Source organism: Cynocephalus volans, chromosome 4 (genome assembly GCF_027409185.1).
Source record: "Cynocephalus volans isolate mCynVol1 chromosome 4, mCynVol1.pri, whole genome shotgun sequence".
NCBI lineage: Eukaryota > Metazoa > Chordata > Mammalia > Dermoptera > Cynocephalidae > Cynocephalus > Cynocephalus volans.
Window position 1 is genome coordinate 66,368,250 of NC_084463.1, and position 25,161 is coordinate 66,393,410.

The window sequence follows — 25,161 nt, forward strand, 5'->3', positions numbered from 1 at the left end:
AATAACCACCATAACATCTAAATAGGACTGAGTGTAAATAATATTCCAAGATATCTGTAAAAACTAATGCAAAATGAAAACATCAAGGATTTCAGTAAGTGACAAAGTCATAGGTACTATTGAAACTATAATAGTTTGTTGCTTACCTTCATAATGCTATATTTCAGTTAAAGGCTAGTGAAAATATGTAATTTTCTCCTCTTCAGAGTTCTCAGATCCACTGAATTCTATCACAGACTCTTTGGACTACAGGTAAAGAACCTTCAACTAAAAGTTTACACACCAAACATAAGACAGTAAGTGTGTTTGGAGAGAGGGGAGTAAAATGCAACAGAGAAAGGGTACAAAAAGGGCTACATTGATTGCTATCTGATTTAAGAAAATCCAAGGAAAATATGACATTGTAAGTAGATAGTACGTGTGATTTTTTAGAATTATTTTATAATTAAGAAAGGAATCTGGCCCTTAAAAGGAGTAAACTTCAGTTCAAAATTTGCTTTTGTTGACCTAAAGCATTTTAGGTTCAAAAAATCAGAGACATATAAATACATATAAACACAATCAAAATGTTTCAAAACTATATAGCCAAATAGTGATGAGGGGGTGGGGAAATGAGTTGTTATAGGGCTGAGAAAATAGCCCAGAGAGCTTTAAAAATATGCATATTTGGCTGCTATCTCCTGTCACATGTGGATGAACTGATATGCCTGAGATAGGCTTTAGAATACTCCAAGACAGACAGGAGGAAAAGGGGGATCATGACAAAGATCATTGTTAGAGCTGGATAATGTGTATATAAGAGGACATTAAACTTATTTTGCTTATGTTTAAAAATTTGCCATAATTAACAAATATAATAAAATTAAGTGATTGAAGAATTCAAATTACCACCTATATATTCTCATCCTTTGCTCCTTCCTACCTCTTAATTAGTTTTCCTCTCTAATTACTTCCACCCCATGCCACCGCCACAAAGCCACAAGTTGTAAACTAACACAGCGGCTTTTTGAAAATAAATTTAAATACATTACGTGTAGTGATTTTAAAATAAAAATTAGAATGGTTGGTAAAAAGATGGACTTCATTGATTTTTCTTGTGAAATGAGTGACAATAGCTATCAACAAGTTTCCAATTTTCAAAGAAACAGGTTTTTTTTCATGTCTTTAAATGTTTAATCTTCCTTTGGTTTTATATGTTCCTCAGGATTCTATGGTAAAATTATCAATAAAAAAACAGTAAGAGCACAAAAGATGCAAATATTATGGAAATTTTCACCAACAAATTCTTAACGGTAATCCACTCTCATCAATTTACTTATTTTTCCTCTTACAAAATAAGAGGAAAGAAAAGAAAGCCCACTTATGTGAATCTATTATATTTCCCAAAATACACCTTACAAGCAAATCATGTTTCCCATGATCACAGAAATTTCACTGTAGGAAGTTTTCTTACCCAGCCCCCTAGCTGCAATATCAGTAGCAAAGAGCACTGCAGCTCTCTTACGGACAAATTCATTATAGACTTCCATTCTTCTCATCTGCTGCTGTCGACCATGGAGGGCAAGGATAGAAATACCAGGACATAGCCGGCAAAACACTCAGTATAGATACTGCACCTGGGCATTAACAGAAGAATGAGTTTGGTACTGCCAGATGGCAGCAATCTTACAAAATAAACAGCAAAAATGTACTAAGGAGCACACATTTCACCAATTAAAAAAATATTTTTTTAAATATTGAGCAGAGGAAAGGGAAATGTAGTCTTGAGTTGTGATCTTCAAACATTTTTGATCGAATTTTTCCTCAAATAATTTTTTTGGGGAAAAAATGCTCTTCTTGCATTTAAGTTATCTGAAATTTTTCCAAAATTGAATAGTTGCAAAAAATGTAATTACTGATAAATACTGATGTTTTAAAAATAAACACTTATCTCTTATAAACGTATCCAACAGATTCTAAATAGCAAAGCAATTTAATACCCATCAATCATGCAAAAAATGTGAAGAAACTCCTTTAACAGAAAGAACTTTTACTTCCTTTCCTCCTTTAACTCTCATTTCTATTTCCTGATCCCACAGAACCATATCTTAAGTTTTAAGCTTGAAAATCTTATTAATCGTGTTATCATAATCCATAAGTTTCCACAACAAAAAAGTTAAAATTGATACACATTATTTTAATTTTCTGTTTATATGGCTTTATTAACTTTCTTCTCAGACTGAGAAATTATCATAATAGTAGTATAAAACTGACCAAAACAAGAAATATGTTAGGATTTGATAAATAACTATAAGACAAAATTTTATTGTAAATACATCTGAATGTACGGAACTAGAAGGAGCTTACTGTTTTAGTTTTATGTCTCTAGTTTATATACTCATAAACGGAAACTGGATTGATAGACTGAGGCAGAGTTCAGCATTTTATTCCTATTTTCTCTAACATAGGAGTTAAGAAAATCTGTTCACATAAATACAGAAAAAGGACTAGAAGAAACCTTAACTCTGAACTCCTTCAAAAAATGCCAAAAATCATAATGACAGATCAGCAAAAATTATTTGTAATCATCTATCAGTTAATAACTCCATTAAAGTCTCTCTTCAATTCTGTTGAAGGTAAAGAATGGGGCACCACCTAAATTGCAAAATCACGTGTTACAGAGTCAGCAGACACATTCATTTTCTCAATAGCAATACTCTAGTGAAAGGTTCTGATTCTGGGACAATGTACCAGTAAGACTGGGGATAGATGAACTTACACCTGTCTTTTGTAAAGATATTAAAAGGGCCACCATGAAAGGGGAGATGGAAAAGTAGAATTTCCAGACCACAGATGCACTCAGGCAAATCAATCTCAGAAGAAGTACATATAGAAACTCAGGAAGTGTAAACTGAGTTCATAAAAACTTTCTGTATCTCTTGAATCAGGACTGGCCTTGAATTGACAAACTAACTGAGGGGGAAAACATATGTGGGATAAAGCCATGTAAGTTCTAAGTATGGAGTTTAATTCTAATTTATAGAAAGTCATTGGAGGGTCTTAAGCAAGGCAATGACATATTCCAGTTTCTACTTTCCAAAGATCCATTCTGGCTATTACGTGGGAAAACTACAGGAAAGAGAGAGAATGGGGAGACAAATTAGAAGGCTAAGACAAAGTTAAGCATGGTTCAGACTGCACTGTAGCATGGGAGGGGGTGAGAAGTGACAGAGCTTATGAGTTACCGATAGATTTAATATGGGATGAAGACAGACAGGAATTAAGGATTCAGTCATTTATCAAGATGGGGAAGAGTTGGGGGAGGAAGACATAGGGACAGGAACTCTTAAATTGCTTTTCCTATGTTAAATTTGAGATGCATTGTAGGTATGCAACATACCCAGTAGTCAAGGGGATACACAAGTCTGGAGCTCAGGAAAGAAGTTAGGGCTTGAGATGTGGATTTGGCAGTTGTTAGCACATAGATGGAATTTAAAGCCATGAAACTAATGATGTTACTTAGAAAGAAAGCATAGATGGGAAGAGTGGAGTAGAGTGATCTGAGGCACTCCAAACTGCAGAGGTCAAGGAGAGGAGGTTAAAATTAGAGTAGTCAGAAAACATGAGGGGAGGACAGGTTAATGACTGAGGAGTCACAGCAGTCTAAAGACTGCTTCAAGAGGGAGAAAATGGTCAGCAGTACCAAATGCTTCTAAGAGGTCAAGTAAGATAAAGACTGATAACTGAGCACCACCTCTGGAAAGCTGCATCCCTTAATAAAGGCTGACTCAAAGGTGGGCTAAGGAGAGAAAAGGAGATGATAAAGTGACTCAGCTATTAGAGATAAGCCTTTAGGAGAATTTGCTATGAAGAAGAGCAGAGAAAAGAGGTAGTGACTAGAAAGGGACACAGGATTTTTTATTTTTAATATGGGCAATATTAAAGAATGATAGGGAGAAAAGAAAATGCAGGAGAGAAAGGGGTATTTGCAGTAGCAAAGGACTTGAGCACACGAGAAGACAGTCTAACACACAAGAAGAGTTAGTCACAGATACAAGCAAGGACACTTTGTCTACTGTGACAAGAAGAAAAGCAGAGTATTACAAAGCAGAAACTTTAACAGGACTCTCAGATTTATTTCCTAACATCTAGATACCAAAACCATCCTTTTTTAGAAGATATAAAGTCCTGAAAATCTAAAATAGGTCTTAAAAAAATATGAAGTTATTCTTTACATAGTAAAATGATAGAGTTCAAGTGTTTTCACCCAACAAGAGAAACAAACCACCATTCATCTTCCCCACAAGCTGGAGGGAAACTCACCTGCATATTTATCAAGCTCAGCTGTTGTAAAAGCTATAAATCTAGAAATGATCTACAAGATGCCAACTACTGTATGTGATCAGGAGTCTGAAACATGGTACAAGAAAAACTGGCACACAAAATTGACCATGCTCCTTTCTCCTTAGGGGAGGAGACAAAGTTTTCTCACATGAGTACTCCAAAAAGTTCATGGAAAGATTTGTATTATCTTTTATTTCTATTTTTCCATGAACTTTTTTTCATGATGAATAAAAACTTATTTTTTAATTGACATGTATTGATTATACATGAGTTATATTTCAATATATGTATACAATGTGTGAAATCCTATCAGGGTAATTAGTATATTCGCCAACACAATTTATCATTTTCATGATGAGAAGAACATTTGAGCTCCTGTCTTCTAGCCATTTGAGAATATACAATAAGTTGTTAATTATAAATGCCTACCACTACCATAGTCCACCAGAACTTATTTCTCCTCTCTAGCTGTGATTTTGATTCTGTTAACTCTTCCTACCTCCCTTTCTTCCCAGCCTCTAGTAACCACAACTCTACTCTCTACTTCTATAAGCTCAATTTTTTTCTCCAGCTCCCACACATGAGAACATGGGGTATTTATTTTTCTGTGCCTGACTTATCTCACTTAACTTCATGTCTTCTAGGCTCATCCATGTTGCCACAGATGATAGGATTTCACTTTTTACAGCTGAGTAGTAATCCATTGTGTATATATACCACCTTGTCTTTATCCAGTCACCTGTCAATGGACACCTCATACATCTCTGAATCCCTTATTCCTAGCACTGGTATAGTGTTCAAGAAGTGTTTATGAACTAAATAAAGGTATAAACAAAACACTACAGAAGGACAGGGGAGAGAGCAACTGATTCTAAAAAATGGAAGTGTCAGAAAAGGACTTTCGTGTGGAACATCTGAACTTAGCCTTAAAGAACACTAAATATTTCCCCAGAATTAGGGTGAAGGGATACAGAGAGGACATCCCAAACAGAGATCAGCACGAACAAAGATATGAAGCACGGAAATAAACGCAATACTCAGTTCCATATCCATGGAGGGGATGGGAGGTGTCAGATTATAAAGACCTCTGCTTAGCCTAGCTGCCAATTGTTCATTCTACCAATATGTGAGAGCTACTACGTTTCCAGTATTGTTAGCACCTACCACAATACTGAAGAAAAGACAGTTTCTGCCCTCATCCAGATTAAAGTCCCATCCACAGATTCCTTTACAAAAAGACACGGGATTCTTATTATCTACAGATCCATTGCCACACCTAGCACTGTGTTTCTCATATGACACAATTATTTGTGTAACCGAAATGTGATATCTCAAAAGGGATGATTCAACATCAATAAGTTCATAAAGAAAATAAACAGTCAGTACCTCTTTGCAACTGGAGAAAAATACAATACTCTTCTTTTTCAGATGGCTTCTCAAGAAGGAATATAGCACACTTATTTTTTGCTGCAGCTCACAAACTATGTAATTCTGTTCCAAAGTGGCAGGGGTGCTTGTGGAATTAAGGGGAGGAAAAACATTAAAAGTATGCCATGGTAGTAACTTCGAAATCCAGACCAAAAAAGGAAACAAATTTTTATGGTGGCACATCTCTCAAACAAATTTCCCACACACATACGTCAAAAAGAGATCTTTTCTCTATTGTTCCTTAAAAAAGTAAATCCAACACATGACTTTAAAATACATTCAAAATCCCTTATAGATTATATGTCAAACACACACACACACACACACACACACACACACACACACACACACACACAGACATATATGCAAATAGTGGTCACCTCTGAAAGTGTAGGGCCAAGGGTGAACTAAAAAGAGGCACAAGAGAACTTGCTGGGCTAATGGCAATGTTCTATATCTTATCAGAGGTTTGGGTTACAGAGATATATACATTCATTAAAACTCAGCAAATGTACACTTTGAATTTGCATTTTTCATTATATGTAAATTTTACATCAAAAAAAGAAAATCTATACAAATACTGAACTCTCATTAGTGATAGGTGTGCTGAAGTACTTAGGGGGATGTAGACAGATATCTGCAATTTACTTTGAAATGCATCAAAAAATGAGAGGAGTTAATATACAGTTAGAGGGATGGATAAATGGCTAGTAAATTAGGTAGCATCCAGGTGTAGGTATAAGGTGTTTACTGTTAAAGTCTTTGTACTTATTGCATTTTTGAAATTTCATATTAAAATGTTGGAGAGAAATACACATGCACTTGCTCTTTAAGTAAACCTACTTTTAGGATTCTATTCCAAAAATACTCCAATAAAAAACAAAAACAAGATGAAAATCCAACCCAAATGTCCATCAGTTGGGAACTCACAGAATAAACTATTGTATATCCACACAATTAAATATCGTGCAACTATAAAAAAGGAATGAGAAATCTATCCATATACTGCTGTGGAGCAATCTCTATGATACATTGTTAAGAAGCCAGTAGCAAAACAGAACATAGTTTGGTACTATTTATCAGGGTGCGCATATACAACACATACGCATACACATGTGCACCTGTGTGTATCTGTGTTTATATTGACAGGGAAAAAAGGGAAACAATCAAAAACTAGAAGTCAACTGGTTTTAGATAAGACAAAGTCACAATCCACAAAAGGAGAACATAAGCTGGACTTCACCAAAAGTAAAAATTTCTGATCTGTGAAAGATACCATCAAGAGAATGAGAAGACAAACCACAGAATGGGAGAAAATAATTGCAAAAGACATCTGATAAAGGACTGTTCTCCAAAATATACAAAGAACTCTTAAAACTCAATAACAAACAACTCAATCAAATGGGCCAAAGACTTTAACAGACACCTCTCCAAAGAGGATGGTTATACAGATGGCAAATGAACATATGAAAAGATGCTCATTCCCAGCCTACACACAATCAAATAAATAAAAAGATGCTCCACACAATATGTCATAGGGAAATGCAAATCAGAACAATGAGATACTAGTACACTTATTAGAATGGCCAAAATCCAGAACACGGACAACACCAAACACTGCCAATGCTGAACAACAGGAACTCTCACTCACTGTTGGCGGGAATGCAAAAAATAGTCCAGCCACTTTGGAAGACAGTTTGGCAGTTTTTTTGTTGTTGTTGTTTTTTCCCCCTTACAAAACTAAACATACTCTTACCATCTGGTCTAGCAATTGTGCTCCTTGGTATTTACCCAAAGGAGCTGAAACTTAATGTCCACACAGAAACCTACACATGGATGTTTATAGCAGCTTTATTTATTCATAATTGCCAAACCTTGAAAATAATCAAGATGTGCTTTAGTCGGTGAATGGATAAATAAATTGTAACATCCCGGCAATGAAATACTAATCAGCGCTAAAAAGAAACGTGCTCTCAAGCCATGAAAAGACCTGGAGGAATCTTAAATGCATATTACTAAGTGAAAGAAGCCAATCTGAAAAAGATATATACACTATAATTCCAACTATATGACATTCTGGAAAAGACAAAGATGGAGACAGTAGAAAGGCCATTGGTTGCCAGGCATTAAGGAGGAGTGAATAGGCGGAGCACAAAGGATTTTTAGTAAAAACCAAAGAGAAAAATCTTACAAAAAAAAAATAATAATACCTTCAAAGGAACAAGAGAACTGTCAGCTGACTTTAACAGAAATAATGGAAACTAGAGCACAATAGAAGATACCTTTGAAAAGCAAAAAAAAAAAAAAAAAAAAATTGCCAAGACAGCCTTCAAAAAATAAAGAGGTTTTCAGAAAAGTCAAACCAGAATTTTTCACTAACAAACATGTACTAAAAGAAAATTCGTTGACTAAAAGAAAAATTCTCAAATGGAAGCACAAAAATGCAAGAAGAAAACACCCAGGTTAAAAAGCAATTATCATACAAGATAAAAATCAATATGCTACTTACAAAGACAAATCTAAAACTGTTAAGGGTGTACACAACGTAGAAAGAAAAAGGATGGGAAAGATTCACCATGCAAACACTAACCAAAAGAAAGCTGCTATCGGCAGACTAACAGCAATCAAACTAGACTTTAAGGGCAAAAAGTATTAGTAAAAATAAAAAGGAACATTTTATAATGATTAATGTTTCAAGTTAACAGAAAATTTAATACTAAATTTGTATGTATCTCAAATAATATAAACTCAAAATATGTATCTCAAATTTGAAATTTTTTATAATGTACCACAGAATTCAACTTATAGTCACTGGAAAACAGGAAGTCACTATGGCCCAAAGGCAACTATTTTCTCTTAAAAATAAAAACATTAGAAGCACTATTTGTCTACATATAGCAATATAAAGAAAAAACTTACACTTTTTCTAAGTATAGTGTGACATACAACTTCAAGAAGATGTGAATTTTTAAAATTTAATTTCCAGTTCCTTCATAATGTGAGAGTAGATATTCTATAATGCCTTAAGATATTCTTGATTATAACTTGTCATGACGTATTAACTGTTAAAGGGGAAAAGTCAATAATTACATCAGACAAAATTCCCAACAGCATATGCTTTTTTATAGGGCTTCCAATGAATATGGATCTACAGAGCACTGCAGTCACTATCATACACCCTGTAGTTTTATAAATTATGTGGCTGCATATCTGCCTTCTAAACCTTTTTCCTGAAAGCCACATTTTCACAAGTGATGGAACTGCATTTCAACAATCATTTGCAAAATATAATCAAAGTCTTCACATTCAGTTTTTCTCTAAAAATTTTATAACCTACAGATAATAACCAACTCTATCATCTACAGAAATTAGGGATAGGGATACTGTGCACAATTAACTTAAATTATAGAAGGCTTTAGAAATTCATAATTGAAAAATTTGTGTCTAATGAATTTTGAAAATAAGCACGAGGCAAACAGCAAAAAGAACAAAGGAGAAAAATCAAAAGACTTAGATAGTAGACTTTACATTATCACGTTAATTGTAACAAATTTCAATAGTTATCTCAACACAACTTTAAAAGACCAATGTCAACTAAATAGTAAGCCAAGAAAGAAACTATACCTCAAATATCTCTTCCTGTTCCACTGCCAAGTTTTTGATAGCAAAAGCTACCAGTACTCAGATTCTCCAAAGTTTATCTGTTAGGATCACCTGGAAGCATATAGTCTGGCCTCTTTTAGGCTCTTTTTTAATCCTAGACATCTGATGAAGAAGGTCAAGGTGGGCCTGAATATCTATATTTTCTGTACATAGGGACTTTCCAACAGGATAACCAAATTCACTTTCCAAATCTATTTCTTGTTATACTAACATTTCATAGCAAGAAGAAATGAAAGTTTTAAGATACAAATAATGGTACAATTGAATCCATATTAATGTCTTCAACACAGAATCCAACTTATATTCACTGGAAAACATTTCTTCTGGAAGTCAAGTATGTCCATAATCTATAATGATTCATACCCAATATACACATACTTCCAATTGTCATATCGAAATACAGTTTCCCTCAACCATTTGCATACCACTAACACACACACTTTTTACTGTCACATAAACACACATATTTTACTTCCAGTTTTTAGTGAAACCAAGACAAAATAACAGATGCTAAAACAATTTTAAACAAAGATATTTTGCTAACTCTTAATGCATTTGATAAAATGTTCTCCATAGCACATTGGTCTTGCGTAATACTGCCAAAGAATGATTACATACCCAAATAATTTTGGTAAATGTAGCAAGCTGTATCTACCTCCCACTGCTTTGAGGAGTCACAACATCCATGAAAACATTAAAGGTTCTGAGAAATCTTGACGTAAAAAAAACTGTTTCACTTTGACTCAACATTTGCTATTTATCTATCCAGGAATTCATCCCCTCTCTCATTTATCTGGGGGAGTGGTGGGAGGAGAGAAGAGCTGGCAAATGGTAAAATACCTGTTAACATCTTATAGAAAAAATAATGTTCCCAAACCACATTTTGGGAAATGCTGCTTTAGAGCATACTCACATTAAAGATATATCCAAAATTTGAGTAATTTTAACTGATATATTTACTATGCTTAGCACATCTAATAACATAAAACGTTTTATTTCCTAGAAAACATAAATTTAAAATATCAAATTCTTAAACTAAAAAAGAACATTGATTTTTTGATTGAATCAAAGAGTACATACCTATATTTTGCTTTCTCATGAACCCAGACATACTCAGCGTTTTTCAAACTCAAGCGTGCAAGGTCCTTTACAGATTTGGTTTGTGTTGCTGAGAAAAGTAAAGTCTGATGTCTCTTGGGAGGATTTTCAATAATAGCATTCATGGTATCAGCAAAGCCCATATCCAAGATTCTATCTGCTTCATCAAGAACTAAAAAAGAAAATGCAAGTTGAACTATAATATTTAAAATATATATCAGGCTAAATGCAATGTAGTATCCTGGATTGGACCCTAAAAAAATAAAAAGGACATCAGTGGAAAAACTGGTGAAATCTGAATAAAGCCTGGCATTTACATAACATACCAATATTAATCTTAGTTTTGATAAAGATGCCATAGTTAAGCAAGATGTTAACATCAGGGAAAACTGGGTGAAGGGAACAAAGGAACTCTTACCATCATTGTAACTTTTCCACAAATCTACAAGTATTCAAAAATAAAAAGTTGATTAAAAGAATACACATTAGGTAGTATCACCAAGCAAAACAGAAAAAGTTCATTTTAAAAAATGCCAATTTGACGTTTCAGTGATCAGAAGTGGCTGTGACAGATTTAAAAACTTCTCGGCAATGTCTAATATTGAAGTACCTAATTTCACATATAAGAGTACATATTTAAAAAAAAAAAAGAAAGAAAAAGAAAAAGAAAAAAAGGGCTAATTGTATTCTCTAGGTTTGGAGCCCACATGCCAAAAAACTTAAAAGTTATTCCTCAGAATGTTTTTAATCATAATAGTTATCTAATATAACATTTATATCATTAAAATGTGATGGCTCTCTCCTCAGTCTGAGTTATTTTCCATTAGAAATTTGTTACTCACCTACATTTGGAGATTAGTAGCATGAAAACATATCGTTTCATCCATGTGTTGAAGAAGCCGACCCGGTGTGCAAACAAGTATATTTACATTGTTGATCCTCTCAGCTTCATGTTTCAGATCCTGAAAACAGTTCTTTCTTTTGATTACACAGACACATCACTGAGCAGCCTGTATACCAAAACTATAAAAAGCCATCTGCATGTGGCATTTTATCATAGCAGTTTACATATTCAGGAAAAAAACATAACTTCTCTCTTCTATTTCTGCAGTGCATCCAAATTTGGGGGCTAAATCAAATTCCTGAGTGAAGACCTAAAGAGCTCAGAGGTTGTGAAGGTTAATTATAGATGGCAACTTGGTTAGATGAAGGAATGCTGAGAAACCTGGTAAAGCAATCTTTTCAGGTGTGTCCATGGGGGTGTTTCCAGCAGAGATTAGTATGAGAGTCTGAGTGGCCTGGGTGTGAAAGACCCACCCTCAGTATGGATGGGAACCATCCGATCTTCTGGGGGTCCGGAAAGAACAAAAGAGACAGAAGAAAGAGGTGAACCGCTCGCTCTCTGGATCTGCTGGAGCTGGGATACACTCTTCTCTCCTGTCTCTCCTGGACATCAGACTTGAGACTCTTCAGTTTTGGGGTTCCAGAACTTACACCAAGGACACCATCAGCTTCCCTGGTTTTGAGGACTTTGGACTTGGACTGAGCCACACTACTGGCATCCGGTTTATAGACAGCCTATCGTGGGACTTTTCTTCATAGCCATGTGAGCTTATCCCCCGAATAAATCCCTCTCATAATTATAACATATCCTATTGATTCTGTCTCTCTGGAGAACCCTGACTAATACAGGGGTCTTCTAGATTCTTAGTCATACCCAGATTTGAGGCAAAAAACAACAAAAAAAATTACACACACACCAGGGATCTTCAAAATTTTCATAGAACGATTTGTATTATCTTTTAATTCTATTTTTCCATGAACTTTTTGAAGTACCCCCCCATATATATTAAATGAATGCTCCATTTGTAAGTCTTGATTTCCTATTAAGGCCACCAGAATTGACTTAAAACCCAGAATTACCCCCATTCTTTAAATCAGTACCCAGGAACACTCAACAAGCTCTCCAACGCTACTCACCACACTTTGTGGACTGAAAAAAAAAAAAAAAAGAGCCAAGCTCTCTACATTTTAGAGGTTCTCTCTCCTTGAGACAAGAACCACAGAATGTTGTTAATTGTTAAGCTGGGTGACAGGTACATGAGTACATGAGGGTCTGGATGCTATTCTTTCCTCTTTTGTGTATGTTTGCATAGAAATTCAAGAAGTTAAGAACTTATCTTCAGTCTAGAGGAGATTCTAGCAGATACAGGCATTCCAAATGTACTATAAAGTAGAACAAAAATTGGACAGCAAGTTTTAACCATGACCTAAAATAAACACTCCTCAAAACAATCTACGTTCCTTTCTTCTACTGCTGACATAGCAATGTTGTGAATTATTCAACCTCCTAGACAGATATTTTATTAAAGGTACCAGTCCACATCCTGAAATGTCATCTTTCCCAATATATATAAATAAGTAGATTTATAGGCTGATTAGAGTAAATCTATCTCTGAGAGCTTCATCAATTCAGATACCCTGACAAAAACAGACTTTCGGGACCAGACCCTAGATGACAGTCACCACACCAAAGCATCACTACCTATGAGGACCTGCCTAGGAGGTCAGTCTGTTTTGATGAAGTCTCCACCTCTCGCCTGTCAAGTGCCACAATGCTTCAACATGGTAGAAGGAAAGAAAGAAGGAAAAGGACAAAAAGACAAACCTTTCCACCAATGATGAGACCAGCTGAAAAGTCATGATTCTTTTTTTTTTTTTTTTTTAAAGTCATGATTCTTTCCCACTTTTCTGAGAATCTCAAAGGTCTGATAGGCCAGTTCTCTCGTGGGTGATATTATCAGAACCCCCAGCCCATCTGTTGAGGTCCATTGCAGACGATATAAGGCTTCCAGCACCTCAAAAAAGACAACAAACTCATATTCAGTAAGTCCTTAGAGAAATCAGCTTTTTGACCCACATCTCAGTATTGCCCCTCAAATCAAAGGCACCCTCTAAGCAGAAGACATAACACTCAAGTTTTATCCAATCCTAAAGAACAGATTTTGTTTCTTTTTCTTCCATCAGAAGCATCCACCTCTAACTCAGAAGGAAAGGAAAAGAAGCCCCATGGTAGCTCAGCTGCTGCCAGAGCTATCCCATCAGGAGACTGGATATCAGTGAAAGGTATGTGTAGCCCACAAACCATTAAAACACACTGAAGAAAAATATTTATCATTTTCTGAGCAATAACCACATAAAAATAAACTTTTAGCTGTGTTACTGCTGAAGTTATATATTGACTGAATTCTCTAACTGTATGGATACTCTGCTTTAAAAAAAACTAGGACTTAAGAGCAAAATGATTTTGCAATACTTGGAACAAATACTAAAATGTGATTTTTCTGGGACAATTATTTTGTAGCAATCAAAAATTAGGAGACAAACTATGTAACTGAGATGTAAGTGAATTCCTAGGAAGCTCTACTGTTTTACTGGGACATGTCAATGACCCAGGAAATTCTTAACAAATGTCCAGATCTCCTTAACATGACAATATTTCAGCTTTGTCCTAAATAGGTAGCAAGAATAAATGCTATTGGCAGGTTTGCAAGGGTGATAACAGGAACAGATTTCCCCACCAGTCCTACTGCACTGAATTGCCATACTGGAACACCCAACAACCTTCAAGAATGTAAAGGCTTGTCAAGGCACAATCATTTATTCATTCAATACGTTTCTGAGTGCCCACCCTGTGCAATAGGATCTGGGGAATATGGTGGAGAACAAGACAGATGTGGCTCCTAATAAAGCTTGCATTCTAGCCAGGAAATCCAATATGAAGACAACTATTTACATAATTACTCATTCGCACCTAAGGTACAGAATGTTATAAAATTGTATAATAGAGGATCTGATCCAATATAAGTAAAGCACTTACCGGAACAAGGAAAGCCAAAGTCTTGCCAGATCCAGTTTTGGCAGCTCCAAGTACATCTTTACCTTGCAAAGCCAACCCAGTGGTCTGCTTCTGTATCTCAGTAACCAGACGGTACTGGGCTTCTTGCAAACCTGGCAGTGTGGAAAGGGAAAATGATACTTTAGAAAATCCTAGTGTTACAGGCTCAGTTGTGTCTTCCCAAAACTCCTTTGTTGAAGTCCTCACCTCCAGTACCTCAGAAGGTGACTGTATTTAGAGACAGACAGATCCTTTAAAGAGGGGATTAAGTTAAAATGAGTCCCTCAGGGTAGACTCTAATCCACCATGACTGGCGTCTTTTTAAGAAGAATTTTGAACAAACTGACGCCAAGGGTGACATGCATAGAAGGACAACCATGTGAATAGGTAGCAAGTTACAATATGATCCAATAATCCCACTACTGGGTATATATCCAAAGGATATGAAATCAGTATGTTGAAGAAAGATGTGCACGCCCATGTTCATTGCAGCATTATTCATAATAGCCAAGACATGAAATCAACCTAAGTGTCTAGCAAAGGATAAAGAAAATACAGTACATATACACTCAGTGGAATACTATGCAGCCTTTAAAGAATAAGTTCAAGATGCTTATTGTGCATCATGGTGACTATAGTTACTTATAATATACTGTATACTTGAAAACTGCTAAGAGTAAGAGTAAATTTTAAGTGTTCTTACCAAAAAAAAAAAAAAAAAAAGTGAGGGAATGCAAATGTTAATTGGCTTTATTTAACCATTCCACAACATATATGAGGAGCCTTCAAAAAGTTCATGGAAGGATTCATATTACATTTTAATTCCATTTTTCCACAACCTTTTCAAAGTACTCTGATACATATTTCAAAACATTATGTTGTATACAACACATACAATTCTTGTCAATTAAAAAAAAAGACAGAGGGGCAGCAAGAGGGCAGTTGTCCACAAGCCAAAGAGGGAGGCCTGAAAAAGATCCCTCCCTTATGGCCCTGAGAAGAAACCAACCCTGACAGCACCTTCTTCTCAGACTTCTAGCCTCCAGAACTATGAAAAAATAAATTTGTTATTTAAGACACCTAGTTAGGTATTTTGTTTTGGCAACCCTAGCAAACCAATACAAAGGGTATCAAATTTTTGTTTGTTCCTTTGCTTATTTTAACTAACACGATTAGGTTTCATTTTAATTATTCAGAGGCTCCTAGCATCTTTTTTTTTTTTTTCAATGTTCTTTGGTCTAGAAATCATGAGACTGACAGATTGTTAAAACTCAAATTAATACTGCTCATTTTTAATTGGTTTTCATGATATCAAAGTAAGATTTTTCAGGTTAAACTCCCTAAATCCTCTCTGATTTATAAAAAAGCATCAAGAAATCCAATAACATGTCCCAAGATCACCATATACCTACCTTTCAATGTTTTTTTGGACAAGGGGAAATCTGAAAATCTGGTGATTTCATTTACATTTATCTAGAAAAAAAGGACAAAAGGGGACAATGTCAGAAAAGACAAAATAACCTACAGGATAATTCATTTATTTCACAATGAAATCACTTTTTCTCTAACTTGTACTGCCTAGCTCATCCTTGGTATGGCAGGATTAAATTCAATCATCACTGCTAATTAAAAGTCATCATTCCCTCTGAAAGGAAATTTGCCTTGAGGAAGCTGTCCTGAATCAAAACTGTAAGTCTGTAAAACCATTTAAGTTGATTAAAAAATAAATAAATTACTAGACATGTGAGTAACATACATTAATACCTTCAACATCCTTCACCTCCAAGATATTAACACAGTAAGTCATCACCACCTCAACTTTAGAAAGAAAATTTACTTTCAGTCATCCTTTAAGGGATATCAGTGTAAAAAAAATAAGGGACAAAATGACTACAAGCCACAGACCACGATGAAAATAGTTCTATATGCACAACTTCTACAAAAGATTGAAAAAAGTAGATCTTAGTTGAAAGAAGTAGATCTTGTGAGCACAATCTTTTCAAAATTTTAATCATAAATCAGTGGCCTATGAAATCCAACCTGATAAACTACTCATTTTGGGGGTATACTAAAGGAACAGTATTATTTCAAAGAAATCAGGAGAAATGTCTGTGTCATGCTCTGATGCCATGATAAGTAATGTTTTGCCCTTTAACTTTGCATTATCCAAATCTTCATTACTAATGTTCTTTATTAGCATAAATCCAATTTTCTGAATTTCATTTCAGCTGCTCAGAAGAATTATTTTATTACAGATACTGAACACAGGAACTACTGCTCATATCTGGGAATATGCCGCCAAATTATTCGTGATTCACAAAAGGGGAAAGTTGCATCTGTAATGCTCATTTTTTTAAGTTACACTCTAGGCAGCAAAGGGATGGCAGCTGTATTTCATTTCACAATCTACACATTATCTTTCCCAGCGTTCTTGATGTAACCCAGGCCAGGGTTACTCTCTGCCCACAAATACTGAAAACACAAATGTTAAAACGTTGTCATAATCCTTACAAATCATTTCAGACATTATGAGAGGAGGCAGAATCAGTGTACTAGCATTAGAAGAATGATTACTCAGTGCTTGTTTTGGCAGCACATATACTAAAAAAAGAATGACTTATTCAAATGACATCCTGTCCCAGCAAGAAACTTCAGTGGATAATCTTCCAAACAGGACATTAAAATTAGGTGTGGTCATCCTTGCACTGTTGTACTATCAGCTAGAAAGCTGTTTTCACAGGGAACGGAATGCCTACAGGAGGAGGTAGACTGGCAACACCCTCTATGATCCCCATCAAGAGACACAGCACAGGCAAGGTGGGCTCCTCAAACAAAATACTGCACATTTTTCTAAAGTCTGTAAACCTCTTAGAGAGGAATCTTCGAAGAGTGAAACTGTTCCAACATTCTACTGTCAACCATTACAATATAAAACAACATCATAATCTTAAAAAGAGGTCACTGGGGAACACTTCTACACTGTTAGTGAGACTGTAAATTTGTACAGCCATTATGGACAACAGTATGGAGTTTCCTCAAACAACTACAGGTAGAACTGCCATACAATCCAGCAATTCCACTGCTGGGTATATACCTAAAGGCATGGAAATCATCATGTCGAAGGAATTCCTGCACTCCTATGTTTACTGCAGCTCTATTTACAACAACTAAGAGTTGGATCCAACCTAAATGTTCATCGACAAATGACTGGATAAGGAAAATGTGGCATACATACAAAATAGAATTCTAGTCTGCCATAAAAGGGAATGAAATTCTGCTATTTGCAGCAACATGGGCAAACTTAGAGAAAATTATGTTAAGTGGAATAAGCCAGGTACAGAAAGAAATACCACATGTCCTCCCTCATAAGTAGGAGCTGAGGGGAAAAAAAAAGAAAGATACAACAATCAATAATTCCTTGAACTTTCAGAAGAAGAGAACAAAGCTGAGGCCACCAGAGGTGGGAAAGGGGGAGGGGGAGAATTAGGGAGAAATTGGCAAAGGGCGACAAAAAAAAAAGTTTACATTGTTTAATGGCAAAACAAAAAAGTTAAAAATTAAAAAAAAAAGAATAATGCATTTAAAAAGAAAACAACACACTGAATTAAACTAGTAGAAAAAAAAAGAGGTCACCAAAGAAAGAGAAAGAAATTTTGATCCTGCTGATGCTCTAGAACAGGGGGTCAGCAAACTACAGCCTGCAGGCCAATCCCAATTTGCTGCCTGTTTTTGTAAGAAAAGTCTTATTGGAGCACGGCTACAACCATTCATTTACATATTGTTTATGCAGTTGTGACAGAGATTGTGTAGCCCACAAAGCCTAAGTTTATCTGGCTTTACAGAAGAAGTTTACCAACCTGGCTCTAGAAGAGTCTGTTACAGTCCAAGCAATACTTAGCAGAAGTACTATATACAGCAGAAGGTGTATACACAGCAGAAGACGGCTGTGGTTCCTATAAACAGAATAACACTATCTTTTGCTTGAGGATGGGGGGATTCACTCCTGTCTCCACAATCCTCACACTCTCACTAAAATCTGTATCATTATTCTTCTTAAGTCAGGAAAGTCCTTTCTAAAGACTTCCCAACGGTTGTGGAAAAGTTGGAGGGGGCAGAGGGGAGAACAGAGTGAATATCACTTAACCACCTTCTTCCACCTCTCTCTGATAATAGCTATTTCTCACAAAAGTGAATAATGCCTAGAGAAAAAAGTATAAAACCTTCCTAGAGTGCTCCACCTATTGCAATCAAGAGGAGAAAAGCAATGTGCCTCAAATCACACCAGACCAAATTTTAACTGGAAAAAAAGGCAGGATTAGAATGCTGAGTTTCTATATAGCACAGGTGATTATCGTAAAAATCTCAGTGAATCCCAGATACAGACTTTGAGCCATCCAGCAGTGAAAACAGCTGCTGAACTACAACAAATAGTTCATCACTTTTCAATAAGCCTCAATTCCAGTTCTCCATCACATACACCGTATGTGATGTCCTTAGAAAGACACAAGCCAGATCTCCTACTGCGGGGAGCACAGCCGACTGACCCTGCCAGCTGTCACCCCTTTAGATCCACCACTGAAAACACCATGCTTTCCCTGGCTGCTCCTAGTCAGTGACTAAGTTCAGTAGCAGTATTACTGCAGGCTGGGGGGGTTCCTCTAATTGACAACTTTGGAACAGAAACTCCCCATCAGCTGGCTGAAGCTTTCTTACAACTGTGCTACAGTCAGACTCCCTACCTGTTCCTTCTTTCCTCCTCTCCTCTCCCTTCCTATTCCTGTTCTTTCCTTCATCCTTCGCAGGCATTTCTCCCCGATAAATCTCCAATTCATCGAATCCCATCTTGCCATCTGCTTCTCAGAGGACCCAAGACCTAGGCTACACCAATAGTCTTCTACCTGGTCTCAGCCTCCAGAACCTTTATAACTGGGACATATTCTCTAATTGCCACCAGACTTCCCATTGCTTCCAGATAAAGTCTCTGAGCATGGCCTCTGTATAAATTTCTTACTGTTGCTATAACAAATTACTACAGTTGCTTAACCCCACACAAATGTATTATCTTACAGTTCTGGAGGTCAGTAATCCAAACTGGGTTTTACTTGGCTAAAACAAAAAAGTCAGCCAGGCTGAATTCTTTCTGATTGCTCTAAGGGAGAGTCCATTTCCTAGCCTTTTCCAGCTTCTAAAGGCTGCCCACATTTCTAAGATATGTTCCCCCTCCCATCTTTAAGGCCAACAATGGCCATCAAGTCTTTGCCACATCACACTGACACAGACTGTGCTGCCTCCCACTTTTAAGGACCCTTATGATTATAATGGGCCTACCTGGATATCCTAGGCTAAGCATCCTACTTTAAGGTCAGCTGATTAACTGACCCCTTGCCATCTTACATATTCACAGGTTCCAGGGATTAGGATGCAGACATCTTTAGGTTGTTATTCTGCTTACCACAGCCTCGAGAGTCACTCACAACCCACCTGCAAAAAAAAATCTCTTCTCCAACCCATATGAAGCCAATGCAGGAACGCATGCAACACTCCAAGGAGTATTTCCTCCCTCAAAAAACTCTATGCATTTTCACATTTCTTTGTATTTCCTCATGTTGCTCCTCCACCTAGAATGTCCTTGCCAATCTTTTCCATCTGGTGAACTCATCATTCAAGAACTAGCTCCTACCCAATGATCTCGAGGTGTCAAAAGAAAAAAAAAAAGAGAGAATGAGCTCCACTCATGGCTACCACAAACAGCTGGACAGCTTGCACACAGCACAAAGGCAGCTGGTAAAGCTGAGGTATGGTGGGCTGAACCCATCCACCCAGCTCCCCAAACCAGGCCTGCCTGAGGCTGCAACCACCAGGAAGAAGACAGCAAGTCCAGAGGAAACACGGTTTTTCTAATACATTTGGCCAGAAGGAGCACCTTGCCCAGTAACTCAACCTTTTCCCCCTAATTACACCATCCTCTAACTCCACAGCACTGAGTTACCTATATACTATTTACTATTATAACATTTTATACATATTTACTATTATAAAATTTGTCAAAATGTATCAACCGCACTCCACTGCATCACCGTTCCCTAGGGACCCAGATATGAATTTTTCCTATGTACATTTACATAGGCCTCAACAAGTGCCTGTCAAATTGTTTCAAAGGTTTATAAATCCAATTGTTCAGTATTTCACCAGTGAGGCAACTAAGCACCACCCTGTACCCTGGCTCTATAATAAAAGTTGTATTCCCCAATGCTACCACCTGAGGAGCCACACAATGAGGAGTCTGCACCTTGGTTACCAAGAGAGTAACAAATCTGCTATTTAAATGATTACATGCTAGTATTGCTGGCCCCATTATTTCTTGACCAAATCTTAAAATATGTCTAAAATTAGAAAAATAAAACAGAACAATGCTCAGAGGAAAAAGAGCTATTCCTTCAACTTAATGAAAAGATTGGAATTTAAACATTTGTTTAACAAATGAATCTCAGTAAAGTACGGTGGTTTGGAGTCTGGTGTCAGACCTAGACTGCCTGGGCTAGAACTCCTTTTTCACTAGCTATTTAACCTTGTGCAAATAATTTAACCTTGCTATGCCTTAATGTCTTCTCATCCGTGTAATGGGAACAATTTCACATGGTTGTTTGTTATGAGGATATGGTAAGTCAACATGTACAAAAGTTTGATAAATGTTACGAATTATCATTAAAACAAGAGACCAAAAAGAATGAGCCAATGCTACAACCAGAGCAAAGCCTCTGGAAAAGGTCTAATCTTACACCAAACATCATCTCAACACTGACTGAGCACCTCCTCAAGGACAAGCACTGTGCTACCAGTCTCAGGAGAGCAAAGATGACTTCGGTGGACCCTCCATATCTGTGGGTTCCACATCCATTCCACATCCATGGATTCAACCAAATGTAGATCCAAAACATTCAAGAAAAAAAACAGATGGTTGTGTCTGTACTGAACATGTACAGGCTCTTCTTGCCATTATTCCCTAAACAATACAGTATAACAGCTATTCACACAGCATTTACATTGTATTAAATATTACAGATAATTTAGAGATGACAAAGTATATGGGAGGACATGCACAGGTTGTATGCAAATACTATGCCATTTTATATGAGGGACTTGAGCAATGGATTTGGGTATACAGTTGGGGGGGGGGACAGGGGGAGAGATGTCCTAGAACCAATCCCTTATGAATACCTAGGGATGACTGTATATCACTGGTCTCTGAACTTGAGAGGTTCATGATCTAGCAGGCAGTTAAAGAAGTTAAATAAAGAAGCAAATCATCACAGCCAGGTCATAAATGCTATAATAAAGGTATTTACACAACCCTACAGATGCACAGCAGCCCTAACTCTGCCTGGGGAGGTCAATAAGAGAAGTGTAAAACAAATCATGAAGGACAAGTACTACGTATCCCTAGGGTGGGTGGGAGAATGGGAATGCTCACTACAAGCAGTGAAAACATCAAGTACTGGAGAAGAAACATCAAGAAGCATCAAGAAACATGGCCAATTCACCAAACTGCAAATCATTCCTTCATGTGTGCTTGTCATGTACTGCTTGGTTTACATACATTATTTGAACCTTACAACCTCTGGGTGATTAATAATCTGTTTGTTGAATTGGGAAACTGAGACTCAACGAACATTAAGAAATGCAGCTAGTCAATACCTAAATTCAGTGAGATTTAAAACAGGTCTACCTGACCACAAATAACTTAGTTTTTCAATAGACTAGAACATGTTGACACATTGTTTGAAAATTTTCCTGAAAGTAACTGTGAGCCAAGTAAAGGTTTTAATCAGGAGTAAAATGATTGAGAATAGACTAGGGATGTAAAAGGCCTAAGAGCCAAATCCCCTTGGCCACCTGTTTCACTAATTAAAGTTTTACTGGAACACGATACTCACTCATTTACATACTTCTATGGCAGCTTTTGTGTTACAAGGACAGAGTTGAATAGTTCTACCCTTATGACCTGCAAAGCTGAAAACATGTACTATCATTTACAGAAAAGGTTTGCTGACCCCTGCTGTAAGCGACACCTACCGAAGTATTCTAGACAAGAGATGATGAGGCCTGACCTAGGGGATAGCAGTAGAGATGGAGATGCACTTGAGAAATTTAAGAAGCAGAATAGATCACCAGTGTGATCAGTCAGATGGTTATAAGAATGGGTAAAAGAGAAGTGTCTAGGATTTCTTCTAGGTTTTCTGGCTCAATGGTCTGCTTAGATGGTGGAGCTAGGATGTGCTAAGCTAAAAGATGGTCCCCAAATATGTCGATGCCCTACCTAACCCCTGGAACCTATGAATGTTCCCTTATAGGGAAAAAGTGACTTTGCAGGTGTGATAAAAATTAATCACACTTCTTGAAATAGGGAAATTTTATCCTGGATTATCTAAGCGGGCCCTAATGCAACCACAAGTGTCCTTATAAAAGGACAGCAGAGACAGACTTGACAGAGAACAGAAGAAGGCAACATGTCCACGGAGGCAGAGATTGGAGTTATACAGCCACAAGCCAAGGAATGTTGGCAGCCACGAGAAGCTACAAGAAGCAAGGAACAGATTTTCCCCTAGAGCCTCTGGAGGGATCATGGACCTGATGATGCCTTGATTTTGGCCCAGTGAAACTGATTTCAGACTTCTGGTCTCCAGAACTGTGAGAGAATAAATTTCTATTATTTTAAGCCACCAAGGTTGTGGTAATTTGTTAGAATGGCAACAGGAAACTAATACATAGGATTATGGATTTAGGAGGGGTTGCTGAGGTATGAGGGAAAAGAAAATGACTTCTGGCACTTAACGTATCCTGTGACTCTATTAGGTAAAACATCCAGTATAGTCAGAAATAAGAATACGAACTCAGAAGAGCTCTGGGCCCAACACAATAAGAAGTCACTGGTACACAGGAATAAACCAAAAAAGGGCTGAGGCTATACTCCCTAGGCAATTCTACTCACAGTTCGAAATGAAATCTAATAGCAATTTACTTTACAGTGCCTTCTTGAAGTGCTTTGTATACAACAGTAGCAGTAATGATATAACAGCGAATATATGGAATATCTCTATGTGCCAGGTGTTGTGCAGAATGCTTCACATGCATTATCTTACTAAATCCCCATAACGACTTATAAGGTAGGTACTATTATTACACCTTTTAAAGACAAGAAAAAGGAAGCAAACAGAGTAACTTGCCCAGAGTCACACATCTGGTGAGCAGGAGCCGGGATCAAATCATCATCTGAACTCCAAAGCCCAAACTCTCAAACTCTAAGCTCTAACTTTATTGTTAATCTCAGGGTCATTTAAAGGAAGACTACACCAGGATGACCCATGATGACTTAAATTCCAGGAATATTCCACCTGTTAAATACCTGACTATACTGTGCTAGAAGGGGGCAGTCGCTGAGTTGGGTGAGCAGGCTGAGTTCGGTGGGTGAAGGCCATGGGATTTGGGGGAAGGAGGAGAGGAATTGAAGGACCTAAGGATCTTGAGGGGGAAAGAGGTTAAGAGGTCAAAGTCCTAACTACAAGGATACTTATCTGGGAACATAAGCTACAATATTGGGGATGATAGGCAACAGGAACAGACCAACAATCTAACTTTTCTACACCAATTCTTTGATAGCGACATGAGCAAGTGGAGAAAATGAGATGCGCACAGGAAGGAGGATGGATGATGTTGAGGGACAGTCTGTCTTAACCATCAAAAGCAGAAGCTTTGCAATTAGAAAGACATGAGTCTAGGATCCAATTCCAAATACCTGCTAAGTGTGAGAACTTGGGATAAGTTTTCGTATCCTCTTGGAGCCTCAATTTTCTCATCTGTAATATGGGAATATTCGGATCCATACCTAAGAAGTCAAATAATTAATACGTGATTTAAAATGTAGGTGTCGTTATTACCATTACTGTTGTATTATTACTATAAATATTACTATAAGTTTTACAGCATTAGTCTCCCTGCCCTTAAGTACCATTGCATTTCTAACATTTTTTAAGTGTGGAGACGACGGTGGAGAGGCCTGGGTTGTGGCACCCACTGGACCACTCCTGGGGCCTTAACAGGGCTTCCGGTGACAACTCCCACCCCGTTCCCTTCTCCAGCCAGTGGACTTACGGCATGCTCCCCAGGCCGGGTCCCCAGGGACGGGTCCGCCCCCCGCTGCCGGCCCACTCCGCGCGCGGCAGGGGCCGGTCCGCGCCTCCTCCCCAGCTCCATCCTCACCTTCTCGTAGTTCTGAATAAGGCGGCTGATACCCTCGCGCTCAACCTGCCACTCGGGCTTCTTCAGCTGCTTCCTCAACAGCTTCTTTCCGTTCTGCCTATGGCTGTGTTTTTTCTTCCAGCAATTAAAGCTCCGCACCGGGTCGGGTAGGGCTCCCGGAGTCCGGGAGTCAGCAGTTTTGCCCATCGCGGCGGCGGCGGCTACAGCACAGACGGCCCCGAAACACGAGATACCTAAGGCCAGGCGGAGGCGCGGCACTGAAAGATGGCCGAACCAGCCTGGGGAAAGCGCACAGGGACGCATGCGCGAATCCAGGAGCCCGCCCCCGAGCCTTTGAAACCTGGCGCGCTCCAATGACGTCAAGGAAAAGGCGGGCGGTGACTGGCGATTTGGCTTCCACGGGGAGGAGCAGTCTCGGGGAAATGGAGACAAGGCGGTCTGAGGGGGAGGGCAGGTTCAGCGACTGCAGGAGCACACCCAGTCTTTAAAAGAAC

The 25,161-nt window shown here is 37.6% G+C and overlaps 1 long non-coding RNA gene and 1 pseudogene across 1 annotated transcript; both read right to left on the reverse strand.

Moving 5' to 3' along the window:
- Positions 1-13,238, reverse strand: part of LOC134375184 (rho GTPase-activating protein 20-like) — a 150,087-nt pseudogene extending 136,849 nt beyond the window's left edge.
- A 2,582-nt stretch (positions 13,239-15,820) lies between these two features.
- On the reverse strand, positions 15,821-24,747 carry LOC134375185 (uncharacterized). Its single transcript, XR_010023383.1, has 3 exons — positions 24,668-24,747; positions 24,204-24,293; positions 15,821-15,883 (listed from the first exon to the last, which is right to left on the reverse strand). It is a non-coding gene; the product is annotated as an uncharacterized LOC134375185 (long non-coding RNA).
- Positions 24,748-25,161: the final 414 nt, after the last annotated feature.